The 27,305-nt window shown below is 39.3% G+C and overlaps 1 protein-coding gene and 1 pseudogene across 1 annotated transcript in view; one reads left to right on the forward strand and one right to left on the reverse strand.

The window, feature by feature from the left end:
• The window catches only part of apba2b (amyloid beta (A4) precursor protein-binding, family A, member 2b), a 67,969-nt gene extending 54,180 nt beyond the window's left edge, over positions 1-13,789 (reverse strand). The window contains exon 1 of the mRNA XM_019359507.2: positions 13,547-13,789. The gene's annotated coding sequence lies outside the window, so the exon portion shown is untranslated. The remainder of the gene's footprint in view (positions 1-13,546) is intronic.
• An 8,264-nt stretch (positions 13,790-22,053) lies between these two features.
• Positions 22,054-24,766, forward strand: LOC100697670 (D-threo-3-hydroxyaspartate dehydratase-like; annotated as a pseudogene).
• Positions 24,767-27,305: the final 2,539 nt, after the last annotated feature.

The raw sequence follows: 27,305 nt of genomic DNA on the forward strand, positions 1-27,305 counted from the left end.
TCACGTCGACCGAGGCTGAGAGGTCAGCACAGGCAGCTCCCATTTCAGCGTGAAAGACCAAACACACATACTGTTTTTCTTTTTTTTGGCGTAAGTACAGAAGCTCTTTCATGACCTTTAAAGTACCTCCTGAACCACAATCAGAAGGCACGTGAAATTCTCTGATGCAGTGTTTCTGCAATTAGCTTAATCTAGTGTAACACACATTCAGGGTTTCTAGTTTGTGTGTCTACAGATGCACAGTCCTTTATAGAAACTGTGTCTATAGAAAATGCCCCGAACCTTCGCTTTTATTTTATAGTGTTAAAAAAAAAACAAAAAAAAACACCTCATTGTAGAAAGCAGCAAACAGGAAACAGAATGGTTTAGTGAAAGCTAGTCTCATATTCTGTCAGCATCTGTCTGAACACGCTATTATCCCCAAAATGATCAACAGATTTTTAAACGTGCAGTGTAGCAATGCAGCATTACTTACCTTTTATTCACAGTTTCCCAGTGACGTGAGCATCATTTGCTTGAAGGTTAGTTCAGTGTGAGTACTCTCTAAAAGGGTGTGCACCTTTCAAGTCTGCAGTGCTACATTCAATGTGAGGCACCGATATTTTATTTTCAACTGCCTTTCGGTTCTTTTTTTAGCTGCTTATCTCTGAAAAAAATGAAATCTATTTTTGAATGCTCGCAGTTTTCCAATATACAATTCCCAGTTTCTTTCCTGCCGCTGAGCACACCAGCGTGCATGAAGTACAAGCGATAACCGCAGATTATATCCACGACTGCAGTCCTCATTTAAACCAGATGTTTGTGTTTTGCATTGTCCTTTGATGATTGTGGATTATATAAAGCAACCTCCAAAATAAACCTTCAGTGTCCCGTAAAATGACAACAAAAGAATAAGCACAACAACATAATCGAGGCTCAGGAGTATTACTGAAATACTGACTGTCTTTTAGGCATCCTGGCACAGCTACACACACCCAGACTTGTTGACTCCTGTCCTGTTTTTCATTCAAATGTTATTCTAAAATGTTGCAGCGTGTCGTGGGAAAACAAAAGCTAAGGCAGTCTCTCCCTACCAACAACAACAACAAAATTATTGATGAGCATTATAGATTATAGATGGCTCAGAATGGGCCTGTTTTGAGAAACAAGCCTGTGTATGATGCATACGCAGAAGAAACTCCAGTGAAGAAAACCGGTTAAAAAAGAATTCAATTTAAAATCTTGTTGATTTTACTTTGTTTTGTCCAGAAACTAAATCTCTATAAGTTCATATATGAATACTGTGTCTATTTAATTATGTCATTCATTATTACTGAAAAGTTATATATGTATAGATGATGTACATTCAGTAGAACATGACACATGAAACAAAGGAAAGACTGAATGTGACATAGCATTCTCAGGGGGATGATGAAATAACATAATATATATGAAAATCCAAAGAATCTGGATTTATAATAAATCTGTCTTTTAAAAAAAAAATAGGCTTAGATGTTAATCACTGTATGTGTGATGATGTTCATGCAAATTTTCATTCAAGGCGAGATAAGGTACAGAGACATGCATAAATACCCTGCAGTCATTATAGCAAGATGTTTGCTCTCCAGCGACATCTATTCAACTGATCCTTAATGCAAATATCTTCTGAGCCAATCACATGGCTGCATTTAGACATGTAGACATGGCCAAGACAACCTGATGAAGTTCAATTTGTGCTTCAGAATGGTGAAGAAAGGTGATTTAAGCGACGTTGAGTGTGACACGGTTAATGATGCCAGACGTGCTGGTCTGAATTTTTCACAGACTGCTGTTCTACTGGGATTTTCCCACAGCCATCTGTACAGAGAATGGTCCAAAAAAGAGAAAATATCCAGGGTGAAACTGCCTTGTTGATGCCAGAGGTCAGAGGAGAATGACCAGACTGCTTTGAGCTGAAAAAGGCGACAGTAACTCAAGTACATTACATCATTACAACCCAGCTACGCATAGGAACATCTCCAAACACATCCAACTTTGAGTTAGGTGCGCTCAAGAGCAAAAAAACACTCATGTCAGGAAACGAGACTTTTTAGGTGAGTGTGCACAAGCTCACTAAAAATAGGCGTGTGCAAATAAGACTGGGAAACTGTCTGCTAGGGTAAGTAAAGTTAGTGTAAACATTAAAGCATGGATCCATCCTGCCTTGTAATAACAGTTCAGACTGCTGCTGATGGTTGTGTAATGATGTGGGGGATATTTTCTTGGTACACTTTGGGCACCTTAATACCAACTGAGCATCATTTAAGCAGCACAGGCTACGTGAGGATTTTTTCTGAGCATGTCCATCACTTTATGACCACAGTGAAATCAACTCAAACGTGACAATAAGTTCACTGTACTCGATGGCCTCGACAGTCACCAGTACAATATCTCTGAGATGTGGTAGAATAGGAGGTCCAAATCATGGATGTGTAGACAACAAATCTGCAGCAACAGTGTGATGCTATCATGTTAAAATGGACCAAAACCTCTGAGGAATGTTTCTTGTTAAATCTATGACACAAAGAATCAAAGCAAAAGGGGGTCCAACCCATACCTAATAAACTGTCCAGTGAGGAAATTCATTTTAAACCCCAAAATTATACGCCAATAAATAAACACACCCAGAAATAGACAGCACATCCTCGATGGGATCTTTTGCTATATCTAAATGCATCCCTCCTGCTATAACACGTAACCTATAACAAAACATCCAAAGAAACAGAAATGCACTGCACATAATAACACTGAAGAGATGCATCAAGGAGTGTGAGCCTGGTGTATATGCATTAGATTCTGAGGTATATTCTCATGGACAAGGAAGGTATTTCAAATCTTTTTCGGAACATCATGACAAACTATACAGTTGAATGTTCAAGACTTCAACCACATATTTTCAGTTCAGTAAATCTACGATAACTCTGTGACGTTTATGAGTCAAAATCTAAGTAAACCGATCATCAGGGTTAAGCACAACTGTCAACACTGAGTCAAGCTGGAGTTGCTGATCTCACTGAGAATAAACACGTCTTATGATCAGGTATGAAGGAAAAAAATCCTTTGTAAGTAAAGCTGCCAGCTCATCGGCGCCATTTTTATAAAAAGGTTTCAGAATTACATTTTTTTCGTCTCCCTCTCTCTCTCTTCCACTTTTTCATGCTTTTCTCCCAGAGCAAGCCTGACGCTATAGATAAAACAACCATTTGGTTACATTCCTTCAGCTTTATCACACAAACAATGAGCAGTAATCTGTGCTGCCTATCAACAAACATGCGTGGCTATAGAAATAATGGCCCAGAGGCTAGCACTGTACTCCAGTGCAATACAAAATCAGCCCGGCTCGCATTCATCATGCTTGAATAACAATACAAGGTTGCATTATGGAGAAAAATAAAAAAACATTTACCTCTGCATCTTCTAGACAACATTGCTTTATGGAATAGCAGCTAAGAAAATAAATTTACTCAATGTGAACTTGCCTGCACACTGTAACAATGACAGCAGCAGGTGAGGCTCTCTGCACATCTAAATGCTAATGTCATGCTGCTCTTCAGACAATAGCGGTAGCTAATGAGCTGGCTTGGTGAATGCATCTAAAGTCTAAATGATGACATAAGTGACAGCATACTGAGGGACAGAGCTCTTTTTATGACTCACAACACAGCAGGACCAAATTTAAAAAGGGTGCACCAAGGTCACACACTAGTTCTAATCATGGCCAAATGCTTATTCTATTGTAACTCCTGGTTTTTATAATTATACCTTTTAATACCAATATTTCCACTTTTGTATGAACAAACTTGACTGTTTTTAGGAAGAATTTTTTTTAAAAAGTGAAAAAAAAAAAAAGTTGAAATGCTCGATAAGAAGTACATGCGGTTATGCATATCTCAAGCCATGTAAGTCCATACTCACTTTTACTTTGGGCATGTAAGTGCATTCGCACTCAGGAACTACAGCTTCATGCAGTTCATTACAGTTAATTCTGCAATTTTCATTTAGGAGTTGGAGGACATGTCATCAGTGGCCATGGAAATGTCAATTCTTGCTAGCTAGCCAAGACTTTCATCACACACTGACATTATATAACATCACTGTTGTGGTGTTTGGGGGTTCGTGGTATGGACGTTATTAACTGTAACTGTTATTTTCAATGCACAAGACTTAGTATTAGAAGTGGGATTGACAGGCTATACTTTATGGTCTGAAAATGTTGCAATAGGGATTTTTGGATATGCACATTTGCGCAAAACATCGAAATTCACATGTCACATAAGAAAATTGTTTGCATAGTGTCTTATCATATGCAAGGATACTAACAACAGCGTCTGAACTGAAACAAGGGAAAAATACTAAAAATCAGTCCGAGCTAGTCAAATACTGATGCTGGGCTCGTCCCATCCTATTTTAACATAACAGTTCGACACAGGGCATTATTATGAGAATTACACTGATATCCTGTTATTACGGATTTAGGAGGGAGGTGAGATTGTGAATGGCACAATCACATGACCAACCATCATGAAGACAGGAGATCTGAGTCTGAGTCATTTGGACTTTTACTTTGATTTTCTTCTGTTTGGTTAGGTTTAGGTTCAAAATTATGTTCTTAGGCTTCAGCAAGGAAAACACAGGCATTCACAGTTTTTTACGCAAGTTAAAAGGCAAACTTCTACCATCTGCAAAATACTTCAAATGTCTTTGGTTGGCACAGTTATGCATCCTGCAACCCCGGGAGGGTTTATTGCTATTGAAAAATGACTAAAAGGGGTATCCAGTACATGTAAGCACAATACAAAGACTTTAAGTCCTGAATAAGAGTCAGAATGATGACTTGGGATTATGAACGGGATGCAGAGACCTGCTGAGAGCTAGTGGTGAGCAGCTTACATGGAATAAATGGGGCCCTGCTGAGCCCCCCAAAATTTTCATTACAATTTCTTTTAAAGCTGTCAAGACAGTATTCCTTATTGGGTTTCAACTGCATTAAAAAAGCTTTTTGTAAGTATTCATTCTATTATTCACCGTGTGACAGCATTCACTACCAAAACAAACTGCTTCTTAATTTTGCTCTACCTATGCTCTCATGTTTTCGACCTCATAAAATGAAATAATTTTAATTTTTTTTATTATGTCATAATCAATTTGATATTTGCAAAAATGTTGAATTTTTTGGGGGGTCTAAAACCAACTGTAAACACTCCTGTAGGTTGCACTTTCAGCATGTCTTCACTCTATGAAAAATCTGTTGTCTTGGGACCCTGGACATGTATTGACTGTATGACTGTATTAAACTGGTCAGAACTTTTATCCTTTCTTTCTTTTTACTGTGTGAACTTAACAGGTCAATCATTAGGCTCAGTTCACGCATAACAAGGGGGGATTTAATCAACATGGCTTCCTGTCTCTGAAGGCGCCTTCTTCAGTCTGGCCCAGATAATCTTATCACAGAAGAAACACTGCTCTCTGAAATAACTCTACATGGGAAGACAGTGGCATATTTCATTATCAAATTGTAGCTACAGGTTGTGAACATTAAGTTAATAAACCTGCCAGTCAAAACTGTAGTCTATTTTCAGACAGTGTGGACTGTAATTACAGATCTCAGCTGTAACTTTGAATCTTGTTTAATGCTTTTAATCACCCACAAACGTTCAAATCTGGTTTTGGGAAGGTTTGTGAAAGAGTCATCGCAAGCTATCACGAATGTTTGACTGTAGTTTTTGATGCCAAGGGCAAAGCATACAATTATTAGGTTTGGGGGTCATTCAATTACTTTAGGGTCAGGTACATTTGGACAGGTTTGTACACATCAGACATGGACTTTACATAATATCACACTGGTTAAATTCATTTGTTACAGCAGCACAAGGGGCAGAAAGAAAATAGTGAAAACACCTAAAAATACTAAAATGCACAGAAAAGAAGCGGAGCTGCTACAACAACCTTCGTGGTTCTCCATAACCTTCTCTTATGATAAACTCTGGCATGTGTGTGATACACAGAAAAGATTTTTCTCACTGTTTTTTGTGAGTCTTTTGTAAAACGTGAAGACCTGCTGCTCTGAATCCTTTGAATGTTTCTTTTATTTAAGGAGCAGTAGTTTTCACACTGCAATATTGCTGCTTGGTAATTTCATGAAAAGTTGGAAAGGAACATACAGTATATACAACATTATTTTAGACATTATTTTAGCATGTATTATAAGATACTGACAGGAAGAGTTTCTCATCCCTTTTTCTTTACTGTACATTCAGCAGATGTTTAAGTTGCCCTGACCTCAATTACAGAGGACACGACTCCAAACGGAAAGAAGACAGTTTGAATTCAGGCAGATCCAGTTGACGAATACGACTGTTTCAATGCTCCTCTTTTCCCCGTCTCTCTCACTTCCTCCCTCTCTCCGAGCGCCGCCTCAGAGCCATTCTTTATTGCCACCCATGATTAATGCAGCTATGAATGGGTTTGTCTTTCACCCGAGCACTGTGGGAGAACGGCTTCTTTCGTTCTTTCTCTCTTTCTTCCTTTGCCATTTTGCTTTCTTCCCAATGTGACCTGATTTAGTCACAGAGTGTGAAACTGATTTGGACTCATTTGCATGCTAATTCCATAAAGAGAGGTGAAATGATGTGTAAGTATCACCTCGCTGATTCTAGGAGACACCGTCGCATTTGGAAGAAATAATGTGCAGTATAAACTCGATAATTCACAGACTCATTGTTCAGAAATCCAATCAGAGAACAGCACGAAGGGACACACTTTTCAGTGCTATACAACATTTTCACAGTTACGTGCAAAAAGAGGTCAAATGCTTGCACTGCTGTGTAGAAAATGCCATTTTTAATGTTGGTATTACTGCATTGTTTGTTTTTTTTATAAAGTTCATGCTTTCATATACACATTATGTCTTGAAAGTCAAGGTTTTCTTCTAATCAGCTCATTAAAAGGTTTGAATTAATTATATGTTTGGGTGTTTAATTTAATTCTAATCCATGAATATGTGGGCAGTAATTCTGTCTGGAGCCAGTCTCCCAATTTAGTTCAGCATCCTCCCTTTCATCCTCTCATCAATATCTTTTCATTGTATTTTTATTAAAAGAATGTAATAAATTAATTACTACACTGAAGATGCCTCTATTAGATAATATACCTGTGTAGCAGACGCCACTTGTCTGCTTTGAAGAGCTCCAGACAGTGTGCTCTTGCTCTCCACACCTGATTCAGCATGGTGTCATTTTGAAAACACAGGAGCGTGTAAACACATCCTTCTGGCCTGAAACACTTCTCGCCAACTTTCATGCCTCAACTCGTCCGTCACTGCTTTGAAATTGATTACTTGAAGGCGCTGGCCACTAATGCACTGAAGGAGGTGAAGAAAAGTTTCACGCAATCAGGAGACTCTGGTTTTCGCAAACGAACAAGAGGAACACGACAGAAGCCTGTTGTTGATGAGAAAGACAACATGTAGAGCCAACAGCTGATAAATGTTGGTTATTTTCTTCATCTTTTCCTTTGTCTATAAATACAAACTGCGGTAAACTTTGCATGTTATCTATATACCAACCGAAGCATCACAGAGCTGCTGAGATTCAAACAACAGTTCAAAGATAAGCTTATACTTTAAGAACTGTCACAAACTATGAACAAACATCCTCCTAACAGTGTTAACCACGCCTGACTGATCCACAGAACGTGACCTGGATTTATTCGTGCTCCTTTACCTGTTAGAGTAATAACACTAAGTCTGACCCCTAAGTCAAAAGCTGGCAGATAATCAAGAGAAATGCTTGGTCAAGTCACTTCAAACTACCATAATGACTGCATTGATGATAACATTGGCTCTAAAATCAAAGACGACCGGACTTTAAAAAATGTATTTAACAGGGGAAGACACAGACCACACTTTCAAGGAAAAACTGAAATTCAATGAGACACGGCTGTCCAAACAAATGAAGTAACACTGATACGGCTGTCGTATTCATGGGCGTAATCAAGAGCTGGACAACAGAGCCTGACCTAACTCGACCTAACTCCTTCAGGATATTCATGGTTCATTCAGAGACATCTGACTGTAGATGTTAAACAGCCTGGCATTTTATATGGTTAAGACAGAGGGAATTATCTTTCACCAGCTTCATAATTTGGAATCGCTTTAGCTTAAAAAAAAAGGATAAATTATGATTTTTATTTTTTAAAAAGGACAACTTTGTAGTGATTGTCAAATTGAATATGTCATGAGGCTATCTTGGGCGCAGTATTCTCATCAGTGTGTTATGGTGAGTCACATCTTATCTCCTCTGAGTTTTGATGCTGTAATCAAGCCCACAAATGAACCAGAAAACCATTTCTGGTTGTGACAAACACTGAATTTTGATTAGTCTACAAACTTAAAAAAAGAAGAAAAAACAGCTGGCGTAAGCTGAAAAGCACAAGATTAAAGTCTTTGCTGTGCAACCAGAGCAGCCAGTGAAGCTGTGCAGGGGAAATGATGAACACTACACTATTGCTGGACGCTACTTTTTCATATTACCTTTAGGAAGCACAGCAGGTAGGAAGAGAAAGGTTCAGCATATTTTAAATGACTACATGTAGATGTGCTTCTGTCAGCTCTAATTTTCAAAATTTTTCTTCATATTGACTATTTTGGCTGGCTGCAACTATTTTTTCTGTATTTTAATCTAATTTAAGTCCCATATGGTAGACTGCCAAACCAAACAACATCGCATTTAAAACGCACATACCTCTACCAAGGATGCACTCTCCTCTAAATATGTTTTAACAGCTTAAATGTTTTGACTTCTTTTTAATCTCCATCCGAATCTAAATCTGAGTGAGTGAAGACTGAGCAATGATGAGCAATCCCACTGACGTCTGGCGGGGGGAAAAAAGCCAATCAGTCCTGACAAAAATTCACAAAATGAGCACGACCTTTTAACACTGCAACGCTTAATGATGCTGCTTAATGAGTTCAAATTACATGCTAGAAACCATGAAAATCATCAGGCATTTGTTATGCAGTACACAAATTTCTGGTTCACATGAGGTAGCAGGATAATAAAAGTTAAGCTTTCTCAAATGACGACTTTTTGTTGTTTTTTTAAGTTATTACTTTGGATTTTAGTTGCTTTTTCTTTAGATTAGGCACCAAAACTAATTTAACAAAATCAGCAGAGGTTTACACAGTCCACCCTTTGAAACTGTGTGAATAGCTGCCACCACCGCATTAAGTGTTATTAAGAAATCATGTTAAGAAGAAAAAAAGCAGTCAGACTCTGGCTGCTCATTTTGATTCATATATGTTTTGTCCCTGTGTTGCACAGCTCTTTGCTTGTGAAGCTGAGAAGAAGCGAGACTGACTCTAGCGATGATGCCATCTGGATATAAACCCTCCATAGATGGTGAATAATTGAACAACTCATACCGACAGGAGAATACGACAGCAGAGCAGTGATCTCAAAAGCTTTCAATGATCAGACTGCTTTCTGCCACTAGGCGCTTCTCAGTCTATACCAAAAGATCCAATTTGACTGTGTTTGTGAAGTAGTGTGGGATCATGGGAGTTTTGTTACACCGCTAATGTAATGATAACTGCTTGTTTAACACTAAACAGGTGGACCGATGACATTGAGGTGGACTACACATACAGCCAAGTGGTGAAGTCAAGCAAAAAGTAGCCCAGTAATGATATCCATGTCCAAAAATCACACTAAAATGAATTACATGCGCATTTATAAATGCTGTAGTAACATTATTACCATGGTTGTCTATAGGTGCTAAAGGGGAAACGGCTGCATTGACAGACAACCAAAAATTTGATGTCCCTTACACTGAAATAAACACATTTCTCTGGGTTTGTACATTATTGAAAGCATTTTATATTGTAAATATATATAATTTATCGGACTGTGCAAAAGCCAACCCGAATTACTTAATGTTTAGCTAGCAAAGTTTGTGCAGTGACTCCCTGAAAATGTGCAAATATTCATGGTATATAGGTAAATATCTACAATTCTATGAAGCTTGCAAGTCAATGTTTGGTGTGATCACCTTTATTCTTCAACACAGCCTGAACTCTCTTAGGCAAGCGTTCTTGTAATTTCTTTAAGCAGTCTTCAGGAATAGTTCTCCAGTCTTCTTTAAAAACACTCAAAGCTCCTCTTTTTTTGACAAAACCTCCACCGCTGGCTAACACAGCCATGACGGATCCCCCACCATGTTTTAATAGTGGCTGTAGACATTCACTGTTATACCTCATTCCTGACCTCCTCTGTAGATATTGATGACAATTTGAGCCAAATTCTTCAAATTTAGATGCAACGCTCCATCAGACTTGTTACTGCAGATTTTCAGTCCACTTCTTGAGTAATTCGTGAGTAAAGGTTAATTCTAACCTGCCACCGAGACCATTTCTGATGAGTCTTCAGTGAACAGCAGATGGATCGACTGTTTCTTAAGACTTTCAGATACTGTCCTACTGGCTATATCGTTTTCAGGCATGATCATTTTCTTCTTTTGTCCTCCACCTCTCCAGTTCCCTCTATTTTTTCAAGAACACACTGCACACCATGCCTAGACATGCTATGTTTTCATCTGTTAGCTCTCTGGGAATCACCTTGTTAGGTCCAAGGACTGAAGTGAAAATGAGTGAAAAAGCAGCCAATGTCCAAAGCAAAACTTTGACAGTTCTTCAGAAAGCCTTGAAAAGTATTGTTTATACCACTTAACAAAATTACCGGACAATTACCAGAAAGTCTGACTCCTTGGAAGCAGGCCTGGACATCTACCGACAGTACTGAGAGAGTCAGTATTGCTGCAAAATATCAGATGTTGTAGTCCAAAACCTGGCTTGGAGACAGACTGGTGACTAGGCTATGTTTTACAGGTGGGATAGGCTCCAGCTTAACTATGACCCAAAATTAGACAAGCAGTTAAGTAAATGGATGCGTTGATTGTAGTGCAAACCCAAAATTGAATAAATTATGCATTGACATAAACATGTAAGAGATTCATGTCTTTGGTTGGTTTCTCTGTTTGAACGGAAGTCATATTAATTTAAATTCATTTTAAAGGGGATTAAGGAAACAAGCTCTGAGCTGTAAATTATATCTCACTTATTAGTAGTTTCTCAGCACCTCTCTGTTTGCTAGTTAACACACAGACACATTGTGGCTTGTAGATTGTCTGCTTCATGCTAAATTCTGTGTAGGAAATTTGCTTCCTCTAATTTTTCACCCAATGTAACAACACTGCAGCACCAGACTGTAGAGAAAGCCCATCATAAGTCGTGATTTCATTTTAATGGCACGTGAAAATGAACAGAAACTGTATATCTGTAGGTTTGATCTTGGAATGTTTCGCTCAAGGGCACGATAGTCTTTTATTGTATCTTCAGTTATGCAAACATTATGAACAGATTACAAACTGTAAACATTTTGCATATGAAATCCATAGCTTACAGACCAAATCTTTTAAGAAGATATTGGTCATGATATCATGTAATGGATATTGAAATTCCCCTATGGCACAGCTATCCACAATGCTAAGACAGACTCATTTATGCCATTGCATGTTTAAACTGAGCAGCTTATTCATGATTTAATCACAGATTTCCAAATACTAATTATCTTTTATTATTTCCGCTGCAGGGCTAGAGGTTGTTGCCCTCTTCTGGCTTTCCCCCAGAGTCCAATCTGGTATCCTGCGACTGCAGCCTTGAACAAGATCCCAACAGGCTGCAGAAAAGGTGACTGTCCTTCACTGCAGGTGCTACACAGAAAACGATCCCCGCCCTGAGACAAAGCAGGGGTGGTGGTGGAAGAGCCACGCACAGGAGGACGTTATAGAGAAAGCACGGATCTGAAGGAAAAGGTGGAAGGTGATCGGGGAGGGGTCGGCTGGTTGGAGGGGGCGATAACGGTAAAAACCTGACATCTCTGCTCTAAACAGGCCAGTGAGTTCACATGCTGTGCACATCCTTATGAGTATCTGTCATGGCTCTCCAGGGGCCCTTTACTTCCTTTAATAGCCATACATTACTCTCCTCTCTCTGCACTCATCCTCTACAGTCCTGTTCATCACCCTCTTCCTGAGCTGCAACACAGCCATTGTTCTTCTCTTTCAGTCTGTTGCACACTCCCATCTTTAACCTCTTGGTTTGTACCAATTTTATACATTTCTCCTCTGCCCACACACTAACAAATTGCAAAGATTAGTACATCAGTTATAAAGCATTTAGATTTTTTGGCAACGGGTGATATGTGGCTGCAGGATTGCTTTTTTATAATCAGGGGTAAGACGCTGCAAATGTATCTATATAATGTCAGTGACCTACTATCCAAATGCTTTCATTTTATGTTTGTAGATTGTGAATATAATTCTATCATGGCCTATTTCACAGATCAAACGATGCCACCTGATCATGCCACAGAGATTCCCTATAAAATACTGAATGTCTGTATCACTGCGAATCCTTTAAGGCTTACGTAACTGTTAATAACATTACGGAGCTTAAAATCTATTCGACCATGGGTCGGCATCGACATTGCCGCTGCTGCTGTCAGGGAAGTCAACAAAACAAGAGTTGTACTATAAACAGCTAAAAAGGGGAATGCCATACAAGTGGATGATGGCTACACTGAAACTCATTCTGCATGTCTAGATCAGGGTAGATGCTGTGTGATACAAAGCAGAGCCTGTGAGCCTGTGCCCTGCTCCCTCTGAACACAATGAACAGCCAGACACAATGCTGTCAGCATCTGTCCTCACCAGCATCTGTGGCTGGAACTGCATGATACACAAATCTAATATTAAACACAGGCTTCAGATACATTCAAGTTTGCTTAACTTGACTTCAAGTAAAGGGATATTACAGTATAAGTGGTGGGGACTAATGCGCCTTACTTGTTTTTAACTTTACTTCCTTAACCTAATATCTCATTCAATTACTAGGGACGTGTGGGGAAATGGCATGGATGGGGTATATTTATAAGAAAACGGGCACATATCATGGAAAACGGGCCATTTCCACAAAGAGAACTCAAAGCCTGCACACGCCTGAGGTTCCCACTCCCCTGTAAATAAAACGATGCTGGAAAAGATGTGGCCCATTAAGGACATCCAAATTTAATGACCTTCCTCATCTCGTGAGAAACTAAAGGCCTATTCGCAATATAAGTACAATCGATAATTTTAGGCGTAGACTCGGCTGCGCATGGATGAATCACCGAGAATTGTAGCAGCAGGTCTGAGCAGACCTACTCCGAGCTTTTTTTTTTCTTTTTAACTGAGCTGTCCGTGAGAACAAGCACTCTGAATCATAAACTTCGGCAGCAAGAAACGTTTTCGGTCAAAGCTCAGCGACCCGTTGTTAACACTGATGCTAAAGACAGATCCACGGGCTCGGGCGATCAGCATCCACGCACCCTGTCCCCCCTCCCCGATGCCTGGGAGGAAGGCGTAGAGGTTGTAACCGTTACCGGAGATCAACCTTGCTTGTATCTTTACTTAATAAAAGAAAAACAGGTCCTACCTGGAAAATGTCATATGCTGCTCAAGTCACCTCCTGTAGAGATTTGCGAGAGATGGAGCTGACTGGTCGCGCATCACTCGGTGTACGTGCGTGTGTGCGTTTGTGTGTGTATCACCGACAGAAAGCGTACGGAGTACAGCGGCTGGCAGCGGAACCCCGGAACGAGCATAACGCAAAGCGAGCCCTCTGCGGTTGTCTGGTCGGCACAAAAAAACAGAAAAGAAAAGAAAGAAACACTCACACAAGAGCCAGCTACCCCACCCGAGCGGCAGTTCGAACTACACCGTCACCGTTACATTACAAAGAGGGCTTAGGTGGTGTAGCTCACAGTGTATAACTACTGGAAACAGGAAATCGAGCGTCCACATCCCGACAAACTAATGTGGGACAAACACAGTGTTTGTGTGGGACAAAGTGGGACAGTTAAAAGAACTGCGAGATAGTCAAATATATCTAAATGCAACGTCAAATGATTAGCCCACCTTGGTGCTCATGTCCCCCAAGGCCTAGTATATTGAAGTTTGAACATGATCCATAAAAAATGTGGGTAATATAAAGTTTTTACTGATTTTCACCTTTAGTGTGACCTTGACCCAGTTTTTAACAAAATTAAATCAGCTCAAGCTCTTATTGGTATCTGTCATCACACAAAAAGTGAAGATCCTATCTTGAAAACTGTGGATGCCAGACTGCTAACAAATAAACAATCAATCAATCAATCAAACAACGAAACAAACTTTGACCTTTTAGTAAGTTGTGTTTCTGATAATGACTCGCTAATAACTTAAAGCTCTGTTTCCCAGAAGGTGCTATAGAAAAGAAATCTCCAAACAAACAATGTTATTCCCCAAAGGTGATTCATTTTTGAACTCTTTTAACGGCACAGGAACATGAATGGTTTATTAGTGTATACAGAAAGACCATATGCAAAAATATTGTTGAAAAATAATACAACCCTACACTATTAAAAAAAAAAATCCTATGATTAAACAATGAAGTTACCTATAAACAAGGTCAATGACTGCGGCAATATGAATAATAATACTTAAATGTACAGAAATATACAGTTATCAGTTGGTTTACAATTCCACTATTCATTCATTCACTGGTGGAGGCAAGCTACAGTTGTAGCCACAGCTACCCTGGGACAGACTGACAGAAGCGAGGCTGCCATATCGCGCCATCGGCTCCTCTGGCTATCACCAGTAGGCGCTAGGTGAAGTGTCTTGCCCAAGAACACAACGGCCGAGACTGTCCGAGCCGGGGCTCAAACCGGCAACCTTCTGATTACAAGACGACCTGCCAACTCTTGAGCCACGATCGCCCTAAATATTTGATGTAAAAAAAGTTTATAAGAATCATTTTATATATTTTTCCATAGTATTAAATTTGAATGTAACAGTTCAATCTTTCAAATAACGGACAAATATTTATGAAATGATGATACATTTGTGAATGCATTTTAACAATCTAAATATGCATATGTACAGACAAATATATTTAAAAAACAAGAAAATTGTGTTTTATTACATTTACAGAGATTTTCTGTTATTTTACATTTGTAATGTGAAATCACAGTCTATTTATGTAAATTTAATGATATTCTAGAAAAACGGTACAAAACTGTAAAATACACAGTACAATACTTTTATTTTGCAATTATTTTTTACAGTGTATATATAAAAGTTGGTTCACTGTGGGAGATACATAAAAACAGAATGCAATACTTTGCAAAATGTTTAAATCCTGTATTTCTTTATAATAGTTAAAAGACAGCATAAGAAATGTTGACACTGATTAGTAAACCACTGCATGTCATTTGAAAAGTTTAAACTGAGAACAAAAACATATTAAAAAGGGCCAAGTACCTCCTGTTGCTTCAGAAATTATGTTCATTTTCCATTATTAATTTTGCAGCCTTAAAGCCCTGTGCCTGCATAACTTTATTACCACATTATTATTCCTGTTGATAAGCTGAGCTGATAGCTTGCTCCACATTGAATATAAGTACAGTAAATAATTATAAAAGATGATAGCAAATTTGGGTGAGTCTTTAAAGTCAGAATCAGAAATAAATCAGGAGATTTATTTCTGAATCAAGCAGATTGTAAAATTGACATAAAAATGTATTTTTAATTGACTCGCTAACTAACTGTGTTGACCACAGTTGATCCATCTTGAACTTTATTGCATCTAGAAAAAAAAACAATTTGTGTTTTCACATCAATTATAAAAGCATCAGTTAGTTAAGTAACAAGGACAATTTTCTCTAAAAACCCCACAGCCTCAGGTTTCAGACAGAAGACAGCACTGTCACCCAGTGGCTGCACCTGTGCATCACAACTGAGTCAACAACTTACGCTGCCAGAGAGGGGTGAGGCTGAAATCTGACACAGAGAAGCAGACTGGAATATGTTTAAGAAAACTGATGCTTTGTGTGTCATACACTGGAAAAATGGGACTTCTTAGAAATATCATTAATGAATGTCTTTTAACCATTTTGATTACTTTGGTCAAATTTGTGCTAAATAATCAATATGACAATATACTTTAGGATGGTTGCTGGTGGTAAAGAGGCTGAAAATAAGAGACGGGGAACCAAAAGCCCACACAGCAACAATGTGAAAAATTTCTTGTCCAAAGTATCCTGGCATCTTGTTCATGAGTAAGGGGAGTGGGAGGAGGAGATTGAAAAATGAATTGGTGTGGTGTCTGCAGGAATATGGGCACTGTACTGGTCCAGTATGGTGAAGAGAGACCTGAGTGTAAAAGTGAAGCTGCCAGTTGACATTCCTACCCTCACCTATGGTCATGAGCTCTGGGTAATGACTGAAAGAACAGCGCTGTATAAACAAGCAGCGGAAATGAGCTTTCTCCAAAGCATGGCAACGTGAAGTGTTCTGGCCATGTCCTACTGAGAAGAGGCCCTGGGGTAGGCTCAGGAGACACTGGAGAGATTACTGGAAGTGCCCCGAGGTCACTGTAGCACCCGATCAGAAGGACAACTGACAGTATTTGGGTTTAAAAAACGTTTCTGTGAAAATGATGGACCTGACACCAACAGTTTTTGCAGTTTCACACATTTTTTATTTGCTGTTTTTTCAATGGGCAACTTTCCAGTTGCCCTCCTCGTTTTGTGAGTGTGGACGCTTCCTCTCTTTGCTCTTTAAATGCTTTGCTTCTTTTATTGATTTTTATACTGATTTTTTCCCTTTTTTCCGTATGAGCTTACCTGCGAGAGCTTCTGGACACTTATAGATCATTAGGACTAAAGTGTTCTTAACAGAAACAGCAACATTTTTATAGTTACCTTATTCTCAGCGCTCCGTGTGTCTGTGGCCTACACACAGCTGAAGCCTGATTACAGCGTCTGGGCACCGAATAGCCTCAATAGCAGTGTTGCCAACTCCTTAGTAAGGAAAATCGCTATTGGCTGTCCTAAAAGTCGCTGGAAGTCGCTAAATGACGTCATCGCCTAATTTGCATAATTGGTCACGCTAATGTAATTGTAACCTACGTTGTTGGAGAGAGAAATAACATCGTGGGAGGTGTGCTGAATGAATGATAAAACGACTCTGTGAAGACAAAACAAAGCTATAAAAATGTTCACGTGAACAGACTTGCACCCAAAAACTGCGTGACTCCTTGCTGGCTGTAACTCGCCGCGCGTGATCACCTGTAATGTTCTTTAAGAAGACAGACATGTGACCATTCCTATCCGGTTGTTCAGTCTGACGTCACTGGCCGTGTCTGGGCCTAAACTCCGCTGCAGGTCCATATATCAAACGATCACTGTGGCATTACTGAGAGTTGAAAAACTGTCTAAAGTCTTTCATGTTTAATAAAATGATCAGTGTTCTGCTCTACCAGGTGTAACAATTGAGTTTAACATCCAGGCATCCATGAAAATGGAATTTATGACATTTAACGGCGTTAGAAGTTAGCAGGAAGTTAGCTCGCTAGCTTCTATCTAAATACAATATAGCATGTCCTGACTGCGGGGTTTTGGAAAAACATTCAAACGTACAGCTCTGCTATAACTTCCAACATAAATGAAGACAGAAAACTAAACAGCAGTGACGTTTGTAGGGTTACTGAAGTTTGGCTAGCTGGTATATAATGATGTGCTACGTGACCGTTAGCGACACAGCTATGTTAGCATAACATAAACAAGCTAACTTTTTTTCCACTCGATAAAAGTTAACGTGAGTGTTCTCGGTGGTCAGGAACAAATGTAATCGCATGGCAGGATGCTGTAAAAGGACTAAACTTCAGCCAGGAGAACAAGTGAGATAATCCATCCACAATACGAGGTTAGTCATTCATATACTGCTGCATGGGCTATGCTGTAGTTACATCGTAAGGTTTTAAAAACTGAGCTTAAATAAATGATTAGCAGTAATAAAAGCCGAGGGAGGTCAACAGTGATCACTGACTGTTTTAGGAGCTTTTTGAGATTAAATAGAAGAAAATACAAAACATTAAACATGTTAACAACACAAAAGCCATATTAAATGCAGACTACTTTAGGCCCGGAAGTAGGATTCGTCACTGAACAACCGGATAGCCGTGTGTATCTGCAGGTGAATGAGTGAAGCTACATAAACATTTAAATTAGCAGAGCTTGCCAGCCATCATGGAAATCCGATAACAACACGGTGGGGGCTCGCTTCACATTCAAACTTTAAACGAAGGATTTTAAAAGTATTTGGTGTGGGTTAAAGCAGTGCACCAGTAGGCTATACGTTTGACATCCACACAACTTTCACTGAATCACAACAACAGAGGATCGTCGTTGTGCGTATAGCGGTTGCTAGGTAACGGCATGTCGCCGTCATCCCGGATGTAGGCGGAGCTTAGCGCTAGAATCCCTTTGATGCTTTGATGTCTTATGTGAGGTTGCGTTAGAAAAATCCACAAATAGGGGTTAGTTACCCTTTTAGTTTAGTAAGAAGCATCGTTTCGCAGCCGACCGCATTAGTTAACAGGAAACACCAATACAAATACAGAGATGAATCCTTTGACTGAAGTTAGGGAAAGTATAAAATCCAAAATGAGCCAATTCTTTATGAACATAACAGAAGAAGAGTGGCATGCACTGAAAACAGGGTGCTCAGATGAGCACACCAAGCAGGCACTTGGCATGTTTACATCTGAGATGTTTCATATCACCATGTCTGAAATCATGCCAATGATTAAGGACTTTGGTGACTTTGGTGACGACCCAGGGGAGAATGTTAACTTGGGGGAGACAAGTTTACAGGGAGTCGGGGAGAAATCGAAGCACTGTGCGTGCTGCCCCCATTCGTCCACCCAGCACATGAAGCAGGATCCACAGTCAGCTGATCTGGTATCAGATTCAGCATTAGCAGAGGGGCCAAAAAATGGACCAGTGGCTGAGCCCACCAAGGGCTCCAAAAGTAATGATTCCTCTCTGGAGTGTGAGGTGTGCGAGGCTGAACCCTCTGCCACTTCTGATGGTGTGAATGTGGAAGCTCAACTGTTGGACCAACAGCTGCTCGTTAAAGAGCTCCTAAATGCTGTAGTTGCACGCGCCTCGAGAAAGGCAAAGGTGCCGCCATCAGACTTAATTCCACAGCAACTCTTCCCGGCTCTGTGGGCGCAAATTAAAGAAAAAAGCCTAAACATCAAACAAAATAGAATCAAAAGTCTGGAAAAGGCTATTTTCAAAGACATTACAAAGCTCCTGAAAGTTCCACCTGAACACGTTATCATTACGCTACCACTAGCTCAAGAAGTGGTCAATTATGTATTTAAAGATCACCTCTTCCGAAAGAAGCGAAACCTACTTAGAAGGCTATTCGCATGGTGTAGAAATACTGAAGATGATGGAGACCAACCATCAAAAACTAAGATCTCCAAAACACTTTTACAGGACTGTAAAGCTAATATATTTCCAATACCGGGGGAAAAATCACTATCTGGTGTTAGAAGCAGCTCTTATGATGCTGACCAAAAAGAGCGTGTGAGCACACTTATTAATGCTGTGCTCTCACATGCTGCAAAACCTTCCCGCCACAAACCTTCGGTTAGACTTCACAAATTACTCTTTGACAAGGTGATGTCTGATGACCGCATCAAAGACTTGTATATTAATGAGAAAAAATTAAACGGTCTGGATGAGGTCATTTACCAAGAGCTCCGCAACAAAACGTTCTGTAAAGATGAGCATATGATCGTGTTACTGAATGACGGGGACCCGGTAGTGCAAAACTTGACGATCAATATCATTAAAAAGTACTTGATCGAGTTGATGGAAAATCCAGCCCTTAGAACGGCTGAAGAAGTTCAAAAATACAGGTCTTCTGTGGAAGTCTGTATTGAGGACTTGGTGAAGCATATCTTTGAAGATGCCGAGGTACCCCACTCTCCTGAAAAAGCCGATGCCATCTCCAAACGGCTGTTCAGTAAAGTCTGGCCGCGAATCAAAAAAATTCAAATCCCTGCTGAACATGTGATATTCCTCAGTAACATGGTGTACAAGTCTCTCTTAGAGAAATGGAAAGACCCAGCTGTGATTCTGTCATTCATGTCAGTGGAACACAGATATGTTTATGATGTCATTATTCGGGTCTTCAAAGAGCATGCCATAATTATATTGGAAAGTCAACCTTTCATCAGCAGGTTCCTTTCCTCTGTGGGTCGAGCTACGGGGTTCGCACACAGACAAAACAAAATGAATGTTCTGTAAGCAATCCATCAGGATTGACTGTAAATATTTATTTAAAATTATTTGGACAGTTTAAGTGTATTAGTTGACATCAAACTCTTTAAATTGGCTAACAAGTCATTTTATAAACCCCACGACCGGCCGAGGCAGATGGCCGTCCCTCACTGAGCCTGGTTCTGCCGGAGGTTTCTTTCTTTTAAAAGGAAGTTTTTCCTCCCCACTGTCGCCGAGTGCTTGCTCAGAGGGAATTGTCAGATTATTGGGGTTTTGTTTTTTGTCAACTAATACACAGCTTATCTTATTGGGCACTCTAAATTGATTTTCTTTTAAATTAATAAAATCCTAAAAAGATTATATTGTGAATATTGCGTGTTTTTATTGTCACACAAATGTCTACATTTTCAGCCTAGACTGAACACGTGTGTGTGTCATTGTATTCAATCAAAGATTTTGGTAGCAACTATTGTATATGGCAGATGTTTTACTCTGATTACACAAACCTTATGTAGGAGTAGGTCACAGATAACAGGTATTCATTTGTAAATTTGACCTCTGACGTCACATTGATACAGGATGACAGGATAGTTGTATGTAAACTATAATGTGATATTTAGAATCCACATAGATCCACATATATTGGTATATAATCTCCTAAATGTTGCCAAACTGACCAATCTGTAAAGTTGAGGTTACCAGAAATTGTGTTGAACCCATCACAGGTTAAATTACCATTAATGTTTGGGTTAAGATTTCTTCTTATTATAAAATTAAATTCATAAAAACTAGATTCAAAACAGATTTTCTCAAAAAATCTTTTTATTGCCATATGATACATGAACATAGACAGCAAATTTATAAAAATCTATCAATGAAAGTAAAATAGAAGTTTAAAAAAAAGTATATAATTCATTATATTATATCCATTACTTCAAATCAGTCTTTTGGTTACAGCACATGTAAATGCATGTAAACACAGATGAAGACATGATATGTAAAGGCTGCTCTGTTTTTAGAGCAAATCTAATTTAAAAAAAAATCTTAACTTTAAAAAACTGATGAATTGATGATTATCTCAGCACATACATCAACACTTTGGAAAAGTGGCAAGAGGGAATCTCCCACTAAGATCATTTCATGCACCTTTATGAGCAACATTTTACACTTCCATCATAGCTAAATGAGCCCTCATTCATTTGATCATATTTGGTTCATGTCCTGGGATTCATCTGTTCCTGGGATAGATGACAGTGTGAAGGAATTCCCAAGCTGGGCGCATGACTCTGGGTAGCTTGCATCAAAAACAAAAAATGCTTTGATGCAGCCATCAACAGACTTAGACTCCAAAACACATTGCTTGCATTAACTGAACTTTCAAAACAAAGCTACCTTAAATTACACAACTGAAACATATGTGTATTGTTTGTGTATTTATACACAAACACTCAGACATATTCAAATGATTAAAAAAAAAGTCCATTTACCTGTTACTACCACACCAAATCTGGTCGTTAGTACTTCCTGGCTTGTGTAGCCACTATGATCCTGGAGCATTTCCATTGTGTTCTGGAGTTTGTACGTGCTTTGTCTCTAGAGGCCACCGTAAGTATATTTTTATTTATTCACTCCACATAAAAGCTAATAAATAAATTATAAAATACAAAAAAACTATTTACATTTCAACTTTTAATTTTTTAAATTTTCAGCTTTTTCCTTTTAAACAAATTTCAAGTGAAGCAACACAAAACACTGCAAACCACAACACAACATAGAATACAACATAAATTAAAATATGCAAAACAAAAAGAAGATGCACATTCTCTGTCATATAGGTCTGGGATGATTTTTGGGAGAGTGTTTTCCTGCTTGGAATCGCATACATTGGATTCACTGCATGGATAAACTTTCTGAATCCTTTATCATCCGCAACTGAAAATAGTTGTGGATGATTACTATACCTTTCTAACGTGACGATGTTGTCTCTTGCTGTTGTCCCTGGCTCGCTATCTCTCTCTTTCCCTCCCGCTCTGTTCCTGTGCTACTGCGACTTTAACTACCGGGTATATTAGATGTTTTTTCTATGATTTATTTTATGATTTGCAAAAGGTTCTCCCTGATTGTACTTTTTTCATTATTTTTGACTCCTCGAGGACACCGTAGTAATGTGATCGGAACTTCCGATTCACTGTTTTGAAAAGGTAAACTGGTTTGTGCTGCATTTGTCTGCATTTTTTGTTGTTATTGTTGTTGTTTCCAATGCTTGTTATTGTGCTAGTGTTTACCCTCACTGTTTCACAAACGCTATTATGCAGATTCGAATGCAGTATGATTTTATTCTATCTATCATTATGATGCATGATAATATTATCGGAAGGTCTTTATAGTAACAAAAAGAGGAGGAATAAAATACTGCTTAAAGAGTGAATTGGATCACATACGATTTGATGAGTTGCAGTGCATTTGTAAAGTTAGTGTTGTCAAAGTTCAAAGTGCGCTGCATTACATAATCAGAGATGTTGCAAAACCACACCCAAGTGTAATGAAGTTTACTTGCTGATTCGTGCATGTATAGCAGATACTTATAAATATAGCTATAGAAATATGCTGGTTGAGCCAATCATGCAATAGAATTTAATTGCATGGGAAATATCTGAAGTGCTGTGTGTGTGTGTGTGTGTGTGTGTGTGTGTGTGTGTGTGTGTGTACTCCAGTGCTGCCAGTATGGAGGGAGATCCTCTCTCAGCCCTGTTTACTCCTGCTTTTGTGATGGATGTGGACAAAGCGAAGAGGAATGCCCAGAGGATGATCGAGCGCTGACAGAAACTGGGAGTCCAGCTTCGTCCACACATGAAGACCCACAAAACCCTGTATGGATTCATACGCTCACGCATAGACACGCACACAGCACATGCTTACAGACTTGCTGTGTATACAGGATTCTGATGAGGTCTGTGTGTGTGTCCAGTGAGTGTGCTGACATTATGACGGGTGGATCACAGAGGTGCATAGTGGTTTCCACCCCGGCAGAGGCCTGTTTCTTTGCTGACCATGGATATGATGACATCCTCTATGCCTACTCTATTCCCTTTGATAAGGTTCTCTCAGCTCACACTTTAAATGCGTCCTTGTTTTATATTCTGTGAATCATAAAAGCTGTAAAAAATTAGAAATGGAAAAAATATATTATTAATAACTGAGCCTGCTGAAAATGTATCAACTATGAATCATATTTGGTAATATTATCACTAGCAACAATACATATATTTAAATATATGATACATGTATATCGCCATAGCACTTGCATGTAAAATAGCTCCAGTTCTATGCCATTACTTTGACATCATTTCTCATCTATTTTATATTTGTTAGTTTTTAATGTCCCAGCTGTGTTTTCTGTGCCATTTCTAATGTATGTCTCTGTGTCTTTAGGTAGAGCGTTGTGCAGCCCTGTCAGAGAGACTGGATCTCATCCAGATTTTATTGGACCATCCTGATGCTTTGGAGCAGCTCTGAAAAAGACCCCTGAGAGATGGTCGGCAGTGGCACGTCTGGCTCAAACTCGACTGTGGCAATGGGAGAGGTAAACGTGCAGGGAAACCGCAATAGATCTAATCATAAGTGCCTGAGCTACACTTCACCTCTCTGTTAACACGAGGTTTGATCATGCGTCAGCTCTTTGTCATAGCTGGCGTCCTGCATTCGGAGCCAGGAGCGCTCAAACTGGCTGAAGCCATCGCTAAGACGGAGGGCGTGGAACTTAGAGGAGTGTACGCCCACTGTGGGAATACCTATTACTGCACAGGAGTTGAGCAAATACAGGCTGTTGCCCAGGAAACCACCAAACTGACTCTGCAGTTCACGGAAAAGCTGAAAGTTTAAAATAATACATGTACACTGACTCATTAAAGCTGCTCTAATCAATCATTTTATCTCACTGGCTATTTAAGAACACACACGACATAAAAGCTGTTGCTCATACAAAATTAGTTTTTATGACCTATTTTAACATCTTTGTTTTAGTTTCACAGCCCACAGGTTTCTTGTATTGAGTCACACAGCTTTGTTTCCAGAAGCAACAAATAAATCATACATCATATCTAAAAATGATGTATCCCATCTTTTGCACCAAGCTGTAAACATGTTTATTTCTGCTCTAAATTTGAGCATTTTCTTGTGGGTGTGATTGACTCTTTTAGAGCCACCTGGAAGAATAATTCTGCATTAACTTTGTCTTTCAACTGGTTTTTTGTTTGTTTGTTTTGGGGTTTTTTGTGTCAGACTGAAGGCTGTTGGCATCACCTGTAAGTCCAGCATTGGCTCCACCCCTACCTGTAGCCATCCAGTCAAAGACATGGCGCAGCTTAGCGAGGTCCACCCAGGAAACTACGTCTTCTATGGTGTGTACACATAGACCCACTGTTTCCTAGTTTAAGTGTGACGTGTAAAATCCACTTTTTCGTTATTTGTTGTGTATATTCAATATTCCCAGCGTGACCCAGTAAACATGACAAAGACCATGCCCTTTGACTTCACATCAGATGGGAAACGTGGAAGAGACATAAAGTGAATAAAAAACGTCCTAAATGCAGTTAGAATTTATTTAGAACTACAAATTAAATTTCTTTTAGTAATTATTGTTTTTTAATGTCACAATTCCAACCCTGCTCCTTTATCCGGGTTTGGACCAGCAAAAGTGACCCGAAATTGGCACTCTGGTGGAGTTACTTTGTGTGTGTGAGTGTGTGTTTATAAGTAGTTTTAAACCTTGTGATCCACAAAACAGCATAACAGTAAAAGAAGAACTGACTGCGTTACAGTCAGTGCGGGAGCAGCGGCTTCGCTCATGCGCGATTCATTTGCTGTTTGGAGGCATAGGTGTGAACATCTCCTGCCCTGATAGCAGCTGGGGGAGGACTATCCTCCGCCTGTGAGTGCTTTGGCACGGGTGAGGTGCCCATGGCAGCACCGCTGCTTGTTGAGAGTAAGAGCGATACGCGTTTTCACGTCAAAAAGTCGTCATAAATAAGTCTCCAATAATACCAGAAAAAGTCGCCAGATTTGTCGCTAGTCGCTTTTTAGAAAAAAAAGTCGCTAAGGGGTCTGAAAACTCGCTAAATATAGCGACAAAGTCGCTAAGTTGGCAACGACCTGAAGCATCTTTGTAGAAGAAAGAAGAGAGGATCAAAATACCTGCAGAAATAATGACAGGGGATAATATGTCATGTGTTGTTGTTCATCTGAATTTGTTATCATCTTAAATAGACAGTGAAAATCTTACTTTCTAAGCTGCAGAATTTAGAGTTCATCTTTAAAGTTCACTGAATAACTTGTTTGCAGGAACACTACTATTTTTATTCTGTTCAGAAACAAGCAGGGTCAGAGAAATGAAAGTTCAGCCAAGCCCACCGGTGTCCTGAGTGTGCAGCTGCAGGTTGGGGTGGTGGTGGGGTTATTTAACCTGCCACTTCTTTCTGTTCTTTTTAATGCTGTTCAAACCTGCATTGAATCCATAAGGGTCAACAGAATATGTTGTATTTAAAACAGAAAAAACAATCTAAAGTTTATTTGATCAAACAACCAAACTATCATTTTTTTGCTTTGTTTTAAGACAGGCTTTAAATGCTGACAAAAACACTGCTCTGTTTTGAGCACTGCTAAAAGTTCAAAGCAGCAGATGGCAGTAGAAGTCTACTGATTCCTGGCAGAGAAATAACTGTAATTCCTCCAGTCATGTCACTATGATGTGTCATGTCATGTCATGACATGTCATAGTGACATATCTTACACTGAAAAAAATCTATCACACACGCCTATATGCATGTATAAATCTTTTTTTTTTAACTTCCCTCTCGCCCCTGCGGCTGGACTTTATCCGTGAAGCTCAGATTCTCTAACAGAGACCCGGGAGCTTGAAGGTCCTGCACAGTCTCTTTGCTGTTCCTAGGCCTGTGCTCTTCTGGACAGAGATCTTGGATGTCATTCCTGGAATCTGCTGGAGCCTCTTGCCCAGTTTGGGTGCCACTGCCCTGAGTGCCCACAGGGATCACTGTTGCTTTCACATCTTCTCCCCAGCTCCTCTCTCAGCCATTTTTATATGTATACACCAGGATTTCAATTAAAGAACCTGTGCATACTGGAACCATAAAACCAGTGACCAATACTGTTAATTTATGATGTCTGTGGCATAAACATTACATTGGGTGATGGTCCAATCATTTTTAAACAGTCCACATGTTTGTTTTGCCAAGACTTGGGAGAATAAGCCTTGAGAACAATTTACGAAAAAAAATAAATTACATATTGAGATATCCTTGTTAGACTTTGGATAGGGGCCTCTTTAACACAAAATTTCAATAACTTGATGGCACTATTAGTGATCAAGTTAGCAAAGGACCCAATATGCAGGCCAAATGCAGACTCTCGGGTTGGCAATTAAAAATGAGGAACTTATGCAAAACTTACTGTGGTGGGAAAATCCTATGACTAACAAAAATTCAAAAACAATAACAAAAACAAAAACAGCAGCTAAACAAAGCGCAGAAACAAGATGGACGTGAATAGGGGACCATAACAGAACACCTGAGACAGGTTTGAAGCTTAAGGTACAGAAAAAGAAAAGAACAACAACAATAGTTGAATAATGATGAAATTAAACCAAATAAGAGACTGTTTCACAGTGTAGGTGTGTGGAGTGTTGAGCAGAGGATCTGAACAAAAGATGAGCTCTTTATTGGCTCTTTAGCAAATCCAAAATGTAACACAATCCGAGGAAAAAGTCCAAAAACATGAATTCGGAACCTGTACAGGGAAGCTAAACCAATAACGTACACGGATAACTCACTGGTGGACTAACTGTTGGCAAAAATAGCAGGAACTGGAGACGGCTGGGGAACAAGCCATAGCTAAATAAGATTAAGACAGGTAAAAGCAATCAATTCAACAATCAGGAAGTAAAAGTAGGAAGAGCCACCACTTAAAGCTAAACGTCTTAAGAAATACACAAAGGAGACTAATACAGACATGGTTATTAACACTTCACAAGAAGTGCAAGACAAGAAAGGACCAAGAAAC

The sequence above is a fragment of the Oreochromis niloticus genome, linkage group LG1, assembly GCF_001858045.2.
Source record: "Oreochromis niloticus isolate F11D_XX linkage group LG1, O_niloticus_UMD_NMBU, whole genome shotgun sequence".
NCBI lineage: Eukaryota > Metazoa > Chordata > Actinopteri > Cichliformes > Cichlidae > Oreochromis > Oreochromis niloticus.